Source organism: Myxocyprinus asiaticus, chromosome 4 (genome assembly GCF_019703515.2).
Source record: "Myxocyprinus asiaticus isolate MX2 ecotype Aquarium Trade chromosome 4, UBuf_Myxa_2, whole genome shotgun sequence".
In the NCBI taxonomy this organism is placed as follows: Eukaryota; Metazoa; Chordata; class Actinopteri; order Cypriniformes; family Catostomidae; genus Myxocyprinus; species Myxocyprinus asiaticus.
The window spans coordinates 31947257-31959959 of NC_059347.1; positions in this window are offsets into that span (position 1 = coordinate 31947257).

Sequence of the window (12703 nt, forward strand, 5' to 3'; positions counted from 1 at the left end):
TGGATGATTTCTTTTGGTTTTTCTAAAGGGCACTGAGTTTGATGGTAGGCCTCAAAATACATCCACAGGTACACCTCCAATTCAGTACACCTCCTATCAGAAGCTAATTGGCTAATTGTCTAAAGGCTTGACATCATTATCTAGAATTTTCCAAGCTGCTTAAAGGCACTGTTTGTTCTCAGGTACTCAGATAAGTGACAAAGGCAAGCCTACACACAGTCATAAAGCCTGACTGCGGCCTGTAGGACACTAGAAGCCTGATAACACAAACAGCACCAAAATCAAACAAAGGGAGTCCAAACAGACTACAGAACCCATGAAGCCTTGCTCACTTTACACTTATGTGTGAAATTCTGAAGGATCGAACTTTCAACTCCTATTGGATGAAACGCATGACAGAACATGTCCCTCAACCATGACGTCATCGGGAGTATAAAAACCTCAGAGATCTTTCTGGCCGTTGCTTCCAGTGACAGTTTGTGCTTTGTCCCATGTGTAGCCTCATTGCCCAAGGAAGTAACGTACATACCTGAACTTTGGCCATACAATCTCCTTCTCGCTGGATAGGCTGAGATTTCTCTGTGTTCCACCGAGCACGCTAACGGATCCAAAGGAGACTGCTGAGCAATCCGCGTCTCACCCATTTGCCTGCAGATGTGAAGAAAGTACATTTCTCTTCCTTCTTCAACTGAGTCGACTTCGCTGTTTTCTCTGCCGACCCGCTGAGAATCAGCTGCCGTACCGCCCACTGACAGAGCCTCCCATCATCACCAGAGCTTCGAGGAACCGAGTCAAACGACGGATGAACACACATTCTACCCACGTCCTCATGCGACTCAAGTAAGAGGTTTACGTCTGGGCAGAGATGGATTATTATAGTGTGTTATTCTTGTGTATCAAGGTTATTGCTTGTAGGGGTGGGAATCTCTAGGCACCTCATGCTTCGATTCGATTATGATTCAGAGGGCTGCGATGCAATGATAAAACGATTATCAATGCAACTTGATGCATCTTTTTTTCTATACAGGATTTATTTTTTCTCACTGTGTGACTACTTGGTACTTTTAAAGCAAAGTATTTGTAATGATCCAAAATGAATTTACTTCCATTATCTTTTATTAATAAAACAAACGGAAGCGATGTGGCAAGTCAACTGGAAGGTTATGTTTGCCAGCATATATCCCAGCATTGCAAAGAACCAATAGGAAAAAAAAGTGTGCCTGTAGCAGCATACTTGTAGTAAATTAATATAGATTTCAGCATATTCTGAATCACTAACATATAAAATAATAGACTTCTAACCAACATCCTCCTGTTATGTGCAATGAGCAATATAATCCTTCAGACAAAAAAAACCCAAAACATTTTGCTGTACCAAAATCACAAACAGCTTTCATACAAAAATAAAGAATTCTGTACCAGCAGCTCTCATACAAAAATAATGCTTGTGGACTTCAGCATATTCTGAATAACTAACAACATAAAAAGCTGCCCTTATTCACAAATAAATAATAAAGAGTCCAAGACTTCTCACTTCAAACAAAATCCTGAGCATAGAATCCCTCAGACAAAAAACAAACAAAAAAATAAACAAAACATTTTGTTGTATACCACAATCAAAAACAGCTTTCATACAAAAAAGATCTTGGGCATTAAAGGAACATCTGCAGAAAGGAGAGTCAAAATGTTGAGTCACTTTTTGTAAATGGCTGCATTGATACACTCTGTGGAGGGCAGTACAGTAAACCTACTTAAGACTCTGGGTTTACTTCCAGATCTGTTTACAGCATATTGATGTCAAAGCTAAACAATACAGAAAGCAGCTCTCATACAAAAAATACAAAATAGGCCACAATGAAATCATGCCAATGCATGGCAGTGCAAATGTGCTTAGCTAGTGAGTTCTAATGTGTAAGTTGTTGTGCAAGAGCAGGAGCTGGTCTACATGTTCAGATGCAAGTGTGCTCCGCTGTGCAGTTACTATATCTCCTGCCGTAGAAAAGACTCTCTCTGCAGAGACACTGGTGCCAGGAATACACAAGTACCTCTTGGCCAACTTGGAAATCAGAGGAAACATCTCCTGATTCTTACTCCACCAGCTGAGAGGGTCCTCAGAGAGAGGGAGTGATGGAGCACTACAGTACTTGGTTAATTCCTCCTCAGCTCTGGCATAGGTGGACATGGGCTGCTGCTGGACTCTAGCATCAGTAAAGGTCTGCCCCAGCAGATTCTCTAGCAGAGAAGATGATGACGACCTTCTTTTAGAAGCAGGGCTTTGGTGTTGCTCCTCCTCAGTGGTCAGAGTGTCTTCTTTCCTCGATGTGTTGTGCTCTGGGTTTTCCTCATCTTCTACTCTCACCTCTTGCTGTAGGTAAACACAATGAGAAGAACAGGTAAACAAAAGCCTTACATTTTTAAATCACAATGTCAATATCTTAAATCCATACCACATTTGAACAAAATTATTAACAAAACACAAATTTACTTGTTCTATTCAATATCAAAAACCTTGTATTATTATGGAATATTTGTTATTTGGTCAATTGGATAAGTTAAATAATTAAATGTCTTAAGCCCAGAGTGACATTTTACATGAAGTAAAATGGCAGAATTACCTCTAGTGATGCAGCCTCAGCAATCACTCTTCCATAAGTCTCTCCTCCTCAGAAAGGAAAGGCAGGCCCTTGAATCGCGGGTCCAGAGCAGAGACTGTGAAAGAGTGTTTCTCTCCTGCTCGCTAGTGTATCTCTTGCTGAGGTCCCCATTGATGGCCTGCTTTATCTTCCGGACCATTGATGACTCTCCAATACTGTCCTTAGTGTCCTGGATGAGTTGAGCTTGCAAAGGAGCAATCAAACAGATGGTGGGGCTGCTCTCCTCTGACATGAGTGTAGTTGCATCTTTCATTGGCTTTAGGGCCTTGATAATATCCTCTGCATTTGAGATGTCTGCTTCACTGAGAGTGCAGATGTCAGACTCTCCTCTCCTTACCTGAGGAGATAGTAAGGCGGAGCACACTGCAGGCTGTTGCTCCAGAAACATGTCAACCATCTCATATGCACTGTTACACCTGGTATTCACCTCTGTTTTCAGCTTGTGTCTTGGCAGACCAAGTAGCTTCTGCTTCTCTTCAAGCTGGTGATTTGCAGTGGTGCTGCGGTGGAAAAACGTAGTAATACGTCTCACCCTCCCTAGTAGCCTAGACACAGTTGGCAACTTGAGCGCTCGCTGAGAGGCCAGGTTTAGCATGTGGGCATACCATTTCACATGTAGGAATTTTCCCAGTTCAGCAGCAACAACCATGTTGGATGCATTATCAGTAACTAAAACTAAATCTTCTTTGTGATCTGCCATTCCTCTGCTACATTCTTTAACAGTTCAGCCATATTTGCACCCGTGGCTCTCATTCACTGCTCTTGTTTGGAGCACATGAGACGCTAGCTGCCACTCGCAGCCCATGCGCAGTTACGGTGACATAAGATTCTGTGGTAACGGATGTCCGCGCATCACGTTACACCTATCCTACCCACTTTCTTCAGTGATTCCATGACTTCAGTTTTGGTATCGTTGTACAGTGTGGGGATCACTTTGTCAGTAAAATATCTTCGAGATGGGACGTTGTATCTCGGCTCCAAAGTGCGCAACATAGCGCAAAAGCCCTGGTTCTCAACGACTGAATACGGATGCAAATCCTTGGCAATAAAAGCTGCGACAGAGATTGTAATTCGCTTCGCCTTTTCCGAGTTGGGTGGAAGCTTTGTCATCGCTTGCTCGATGGTCCTCTGGGTGGTAGCAACTACAATTGTGTGTTTTTCTTCCTCCTCCGGGTGGAAACGTGTAATATGGTTTCTCAAGTTTGTCGTGTTTCCAAAATATTTTAGTTTGACACAACTTGTATATAGTGTGGCTCTTTTTCCCTTCAACTTCATAGAAGCCAAAGTGCTTCCATACGCTAGCTTTTATTGAAGAGGGTGCCGGTCGGATTTCTCGGTCAGCCATCTTGTGTCTCTGTTATGTGCACGCCACAGACTGTCTGGGCACTGCACTTCCCAGTACCGTCAACATTACATTATCAATTAACATTTAGAAAATCGATTTTTGACAATTGTGAATCAATTCAGAATCGTCCGCGTCGCTATGCATCTTAGAATCGATTTTTTTCCCCACCCCTAATTGCTTGTACAGTTCACGGACCGCCGAGTCCACTCATTGCTGCTAATAATACTCAAAGGTATTACTGTAACTTACTGTTACCATGAATGAGATTTGCTGTATTGTCATCCAACCACTTTGGACTGTTTGTGTATTTCCACCATCGCGGGTGAGACTGGCACACTGAGTTTACCCATTAAAGAACCAACGACTGCGGCGGACAGATTACAAGCCATTCACCGCGTCTCTGAGTGATAAAACTAATGGTTGCCTTCTCTCCCACGATTGCTAAACTGGCTTCGGCTGTTCTCTCTCTCTTATACTAACTGCACACACACACGACCCCTCATAAACATACCCTCACACACATTTGGCGAGCAGATAACTTGGCGACAGAGCCTGCTTTGTCCCTAAGTTATCGTACCAGCAGTGACATGCGTTAAATGGGCAGACGCCATTTACCAGTCTCTCCGCCCACATTTGTGTGACGTACTCTCCACGAGAGCCACGTCTGCCATTTTGTGCCCTCCTTCTCCCCTTACACACTCACACACACATTCATACCTTTCATGGTTACCATATCTAATCATGTTACTGTTTAGTTTGTAGTTGAGAGTCGGAAGTTTATTGACTGCATTGTATTGATTATTAATTGATATTACTGCATTAATAAACTTTGTAATACTTTAAAGAGAAGTGTTTTGGTATTTTTCTGCATGCAGCTGTGTCAAGGGCTGGTAGGGGATGTCAGTGCTCGGATTCAAGCCTTCATTGTTTTCCTTTTGAATGTCGATGTTCTCTGGACGTCGACTTTCCTAAGAGAACAATCCTATACAACAATAGTGAGACTGCTATACTGTCTGGTTATTAGTCCTGGTTATTAGTCCTTGATTCCAGGGTGGTGCCCTGGTGATTTTAATCCTTTTTTTAAATGTTTTATTTTTACTATGACATAAAACAGATTTTTTGAGTGAGCCATCATTGGCCATAACATGAATGGACAACTTTAAATGTTTTTTGTTATGTTTTGCAGGTGATTCTCTTTCAATTTGTTTTTTTTTTTTTTTTTTTTTTTTTTTTGTAATTACATTTTTTATTAAATCATACAATAACAAACAAACGCAAAACATATATAAATAAAATCTGTAAATGTAATTCAAACCCCACAACCCCCCCTCCCCCTCCCCAACCCCGCCCCCCAAAAAACAACCCTGTGTTCACACATAAGTAAATATATAGAAAAAAACAAACAGACACACACACACACACACACACACACACACACACATATATATACACACACACTTGCATATACATACATACACACACATAATAATCATACTAACTATATTACACTACTCTCTCCACACCCCACCCGAGAGCCCTCCAAAAACTCCAAATACCTGCCCTATTTCCGGATAAACAAATCCAAGCCACCCCATCTTCCCGATGACACCTCCTCATAAGCTGCCACCCTCCCCAACTCCGTGCACCACTCCGGATATGGGGGCACACCAGCTGACCTCCAAACCCTCAAAATAACCTGCCTGGCGATCATCACACAGGTCAGAACCCAATTCTCTATATGACTATCCCTCACATCAGTGACCGCCCCATTGCCCAGAACACAAAGTCTGGGACAAAACAAAACCCGAGTGCCTACCACATCAGACACAAAATACCAAAAAACATGGGCTATGTCTCAATCCTCCGATTGGCATCGCCAGCAGGTGGTGTGTCTTTAAGACCAAGCCTATACAGTCTAGAGGGGGTCCAATAAAATCTATGCAAAATTTTGTATTGCATAAGACGCACCCATGCATCTCTAGATGCAGACTTAATGTTTTTAAGAATCCTAGCCCACACTCCCTCCTCCAATACCAAGTTGAAGTCTTTCTCCCATACTCTCTTGAGAGAAGTTAAAGCTCCATCACCCAGACTCTGAATTAACAGGGAGAAATACACTGATGCCTCATGACCTTTTCCAAAAGCAGTAGTCACCTCTCCTAGAGTATCTGCTGCTTAAGGGGGGTGTGTGCTACTCCCAAAGACAGTACAATTCAGGTGGCGCAGTTGTAAATACCAATAAAACTGAGATCTGGGGATCCCAAAATGTTGAACCAGATTTTCAAATGATCTCAACACTCCACTCTCATATAGATCACCGAGTGTAATAACCCCCCTCCTAATCCACTCTGACCAGCAGAAAGGGGACTTACCGATACACAATCTTGGGTTCTGCCATATGCTCGAGGCAACATTTAAATAAATGTCTGATTTAAACATTCTGGACTCTTTTGTCCATACTGAGTGCACATGCGAAATAACGGGGTGTGACTTAACTTCTGTTAGTTTGATAGAGAGGCTTTGCAATGGCGAGATAGGGGCAAGAACTTCCTGTTCAATACCAAACCAGGGAGGGGCTCTCTCAGGTGGAAGAGACCAATGAGCCAAATGTCTGAGACTGAACGCATAGTAATAAAACAAAAAAAACTTGGGTAGGCCTAGCCCACCTTTGTCAATCGGCCTATGTATCTTATTGAAATGCAATCTGGGACGCTTACCATTCCAAAGGAAGGACTTCGCTATGCTATCAATTGCTTGAAATAAGAGAGGGGGACATCTACAGGGAGAGAATGTAACAGGTAGTTACATTTTGTAATACAATTCATTTTAATAACATTAACCTTCTCAATCATCGATAAATGTAATGAAGCCCACCTGCCCACATCGCTCGAAAACCTTTTTATTAAAGGGTCAAAATTAAAATCAGACAAATTTGCTGGGAATAAAATCCCCAAATACTTAATGCCCTGTTTGGACCACTGGAAGGCGCCCAGCTGGAAAGCCGTTACTGGACAGTTCGCTGTCAGAGCCAAAACTTCGGATTTAGACCAACTGAATTTGTACCCTGAGAACTTGGAAAAAAGAGTTAATAATTCAGTGGAGGCAAGGCATAGATCTAGTAGGGTCAGAGACAAATAATAAAATATCATCTGCATAAAGCAGAAGCTTATGCACCACACCTCCCGCAACCACCCCTGGAAAATCATCCTCCTTTCTTATCGTGGCTGCTAATGGTTCCAGGGCAAGACAGAACAATAATGGGGAAAGAGGGCAATCCTGCCGGGTGCCCCTATCCAGATAAAAATAATCTGAAATTAATCCATTTGTTTGTACCGCTGCTACAGGGTGTCTATAAAGTAACTTAATCCAACCAATAAATGTACTCCCGATCCCATACATTACCAAAATCTTAAAAAGATAATCCCATTCTACCATATCAAACACCTTTTCGGCGTCAAGTGAGATGGCAGCGACCGGAGTCTGATCATTCACCACTGACCACATGATATTGATGAAACACCTAATGTTATCAGAAGAGCAACGGCCCCGAATAAACCCCACCTGATCTATATGTATAAGAGATGTCATAATTTTACTTAATCTGTTAGCCAAAAGTTTTTAAACAATTTTTAGATCTAGCTGGATCAGGGAAATTGGACGGTAACTCTTACACTCGCTTGGATCTTTATCCTTTTTAAGAATCAGACTGATACGGGCTTGTGTCATGGTTGGCAGAAGCTTTCCATTCTTTAAAGATTCCGTATAAACTTCTAACAAATGTGGAGCCAATTCTGTAGCATAAGATCTAAAAAATATTTTTGATAATTATTAATTATTGCTAATAACCAAGCCCGCTCCTGAACGAAGAGCCCAACAGCACAGTTAACTTAGTGTATGTAAACTGGAATTGTGATATAGTCAATTAAAAGTGAAACAATCTGTCTGTAAACAATTGTTGGAAGAATTACTCATGTTATGCACAAAGTAGATGTCCTAAACAACTTGCCAAAATTATAGTTTGCTATGCTTAAGTGTATGTAAACTTCTAGATTCAAACTGGTTCGCTCCATCAAGATCCATTTTTGGAAAGCAAAGAAAAATCCCTGATGAGTTTTTCAACGAGACTTTATATCCAAACGTTGAGATACAGCATATCACAGGATAGCCTGCTCTGTGTGGCCTTCATACTTTTCTCATGTGGCGACATGATTCTCAGGACAAAACTGCTCAATGACTGGAGTAATGCCAAAAAATAGTCACGAAGCATCTATCCACACAAGCACATCAGTGTGCTCAGTTACGTGCAACAGATTTTCTATGTGTGTGTACAGGAAAGACAGTCAATTTGTACAGCATTAGATCACTCCCACCAAGACACAACAGAACACAAGAGGAAGGGGCATAGATTCCAGAGGGGATGGGGGAAGGTAACCCCCCCCCAATAATCAAAACAAGCAAGTACAACCCCCCCTCCCTCAATATTTATACCACGATCAATGGAAACATGTAAGTGCTTCACATGCAACCCCACCCCCCACCCCCAAATCCCCCAGAAGACAAATCTACACTTGGCAACAGGTATGGTGTCAAAGCAATAATTGATTTAACTGCTATTTGCGGACAGCAAAATGCACCTCTTAGAGGTCATACATATGAACATGGCAATTTCCATGCATTCCTTAACTTTGCAGATGGTGATGCAACCTTAAAACAGTATTTGCAGCTTTGACCTTCAAACGCAAATTACTCAACGCATATCCCGTTGGTTCGAAACACACTGAACACCTTACAAGACACTGTGTCTTTCATAACAGCTTCACCAAAATGGCTGCAAATCTTTTTAAGTGACAGCAGCACGAATCAGCATTTACAAAAGTTTTCCGATACATGCTGGTCATAGCACGATGTGTGCATTAGCACTGTCATCCAAAACTATGAGAACATCTATGTGACAATGGATCAACTAAAGACTGAGGGGGACCCCAAAAACTGCAGCGAAGTCTCTAAGCAGAACAATGGAGTCGTTTGATTTCATTATCAGCATTATTGTGATTCAGGGTTTGCTGCAATATCTAATGCCTCTTAGCAACAGTTTGCAAAACCCAACTTGTGATCTACCAAGTGCTGCTAGCAATGCCAGTGCGCTAGTGATGCTGCTTCAAAGTAAAAAGGAAGATGTGACTTTCGGAACAATGTGGGATCAGAGTTGTCTGCCAAACTTCATATCAATCCCTCGGTCCCTTGCATAGTAACAATGCAGACAAAGAGGTCAAACACACCAGCAACAACCCCAGAGGACTATTGGTGACGGAATTGGTTCCTTCCATTCATCGACTACCTCGCATCTGAAGTGAGAGACCGAGTTTGCCTGGCACTCCCACGACTAAAAGGCCAGTATTTGCTGCTGGACAAACTGTCAGAATTGTCGGACATGGTGTGGCAGGAAATACAAATGAGTACGGGGCACTGATCCCAATCTGAATGCCGCTGATGTTGAACTGGAGCTGTGGAGTTTTTAATGATACAGAACCCAGCAGCAGTGACCTTTGTCAGGTTTTAAAGAGCACGGCGGAATTATTCTATAATTTACATTGTGAACTGAAAGTCCTTCTAACTGTGCCAGTGTCCAGTGGTCTTTCAGCACGTTGAGGTTTCTAAAGACTTATTTACGCAACACGATGACAGACCACAGGCTTACTGGACTTGCTCTTATGAACATTCATCCTGAAATTAAAATCAACAGCTAGGAAGTGCTCAAACAATTCGATGCGACCGGGAGGAGGAGAGAAAACTTCAAATAGGTAGGCGAGGTTTATTTTTTATGAATAATTTAGTGGCATTTCTTGAGTATATGTGTGAGTGAGCGCTTTATAGTGTGTAGGGGTGGGGGGGGCGTGGCTCTGTGCATACCCTGAAATGAAATCCCGCAGGCGCCCCTGTGATCAAGTTTAATATATCCTGCATAATTAATAAGCACATTATACATTTTCTAATAGGTCAGTTACACGTGACAGCAGTGTTAAAATGCTGTAGACACACCCATCTATGTGTGTGGTGATGGGGGCATGGTCATGTATCTGTTTGCGGGAGAGAGGGTTTGGTGTGGCTCGTCAAGCTGGTTGACATGATCTCTAACAGCTGTTTCTTGTTACAGTGATAGTGGGGAGAGGCTTCAAAAGCAGCCAAAACACGGCAGAGAGCAGAGAGAGAGGTACACAAGTGTGCAGCGACTGCTGTGTCTTATTTGAGTGTTCTAATGTTTTTAGTGTTGTGAAGCTGAGATTTCAAGTTGTTTATGCCTGAGTATTGTGAAGCTGAAGATTTCAAAAAGTTTATGCTGACTGAGAGTTTTGTTACACTGAACTGTTTGAAATAAGAAATGCACTGTGAAGAACGCACACAGAGAGTGTGGAAGGCAGAAAAATAAAAGCCTGAAGCATGTCACTGCTCCCTGTCTCCTCCTTTCCCATACCCGAACCTGAAGGAGTGTTACACTGGTGCCGAACAGGGTTGGGGAGTAACGGAATACATGTAACGGGATTACATATTTAAAATACAAAATATAAGTAACTGTATTCCACTACAGTTACAATGTAAATAATTGGTAATTAGAATACAGTTACATTCAAAAAGTATTTTGATTATTGAAGAGATTACTTTGCATTTTATTGTCATTTGTTTCATTTAATGTTTAGTCCTTTCAGATGGAAAACATTTATACATATAAATTATGCGATCCAAAGTGCATTTGAACAGCAGTGAAACACTTTCTTATGATGTGTTACATTCATATGAGCAGACAGAGAAGTAAGTTTGAAGTAAGTTTGGAGCAGAAGAAATAGAAATAAACCTTGTGTAAATTGTCAGCTTTATGCTAAGCGAAAATGCTATTTCTAGCCATTTTACATGCACGTTACCAGGCACAATCATATTTTTTTTATCAAGAAAATTCACGTTGGATCGTCATTTCTTTTTTTTTCTAGTAAGACCTTTGATATTAGGGCAAAAATCATATTCTTGATAATAATTATTTTATTATTTTCCTGTAAAAATATTTAAAAATCCTTAAAACAAGATCAATTAGATTTATCTTGTTTTAGAAACAACACTGCATAAGATATTTAGGTTTTTCAAAGAATGTATTTTTAAAATGTGTATTTTGTCTTACTGTACTGGCAGAGTTTTTATAGTCAAAAATCTACCAGTGCTGAAGAAGTAATCCAAAGTATTTAGAATATGTTACTAGGCATGGGCCGGTTACAGGTTTCAAAGTATACCGTGTTTTTAAAAAGTCATGGTTTCAAAACCACTAAAATTTTCCATTATACCGTTCCTGCGATATGAGCTGTTTTTTTTGTCTCGTCAAATAAGAAAAAGGTAATGATGGATGATCTGCAACACCGTTACTCCTCTGAGAAAGTCAATAAGGTGACTGACATTGCTTGCTTCATTGATCCCCGTTTCAAGGGCAGCTTTTCTCAAAACAAGATGACGCCATCAGGTTCACTGAAGAGGAAGCTGTGAACCTGGCAGAAATTACATCACAGCCACTTCAAGAATTACCAGCCTCCACTGCTGATCAAGAGCAAGGAAGCAGCACTTCCACCACCACTGTCCCTTCTGCTGTTACAAAGAAGAAAGACAAATCTTCTGTAGCAGTCTTGCTTGCTGAAAAAAATTACATCAGAAAAACAACAAAGGGTCAAAGAAGGAGAATATGCCCCCTTAAAAGAAAGAGTGGAGGTTAAATTGTACTTGTCTCTGCCACCCATATCCTCTGATGCTGACCCACTGGCATGGTGGAAGGCTCATGTTCAAGAGTTACCTCTCCTTGGCAACGTAGCAAGAACATTTCTCTGCATCCCAGCCACCAGTGTGCCCTCAGAGAGGGTGTTCAGTTCTAGTGGACACATCCTCGTACCTCACCGCTCCAAACTTAATCCAGGAAAGGTGAGCATGCTCACATTCCTGCATCATAACTTGGATTGAAAGAGAAATGTGTAGAAAGTGAGCATATCTCCAAAAACCTTGTTGAGCTGCAGGTTTAGGCTCACTTAAATGACTGCATTTGTTTTATTTAGAAGGTTTTTTTTTTTTTTACAGAAAAAAATTCAATTATTTATGTTCTAATTATGGTTGAGCTGCAGGTTAAGGCTCACTTAAGTGACTGCATTTATTTAAATTTAATTAAGAAGAATTCAATTATTTTATTTATTTTATTATTTAACCTGACACGTTTACTACTGTTCCAAATATTCTACATGTTGCTTAAAAATAAAATATATTGTGGAAAAAAATTGTTGTTTTTTACCCAGACATTTAAAAATAACAAATTTTAGAGCTGTAATTGCAATACCGCGATACCATGAAACCGTGATATTTTTGCTTAAGGTTATCATACCGTCAAAATCTCATATGCCTATACATTACTGACCTTGAGTAATCTAACGGAATACGTTACAAATTACATTTTACAGCATGTATTCTGTATTCTGTAGTGGAATACATTTCAAAAGTAACCCTCCAAACCCTGGTGCTGAAAACCGGGAATCGAGGAGAATGTTGTCATGGAGACCTCACCACTGGGCGAGGTGATCAAGACCCTCGCCAGCATCCAGCAGAACCAGCATCAGGCCCTCGTCGAGCTGCGGCTGCAGCAGGAGCAGCGTTTTCATCTTCTGCTCCAGGCCCAAGCGGAGGACTG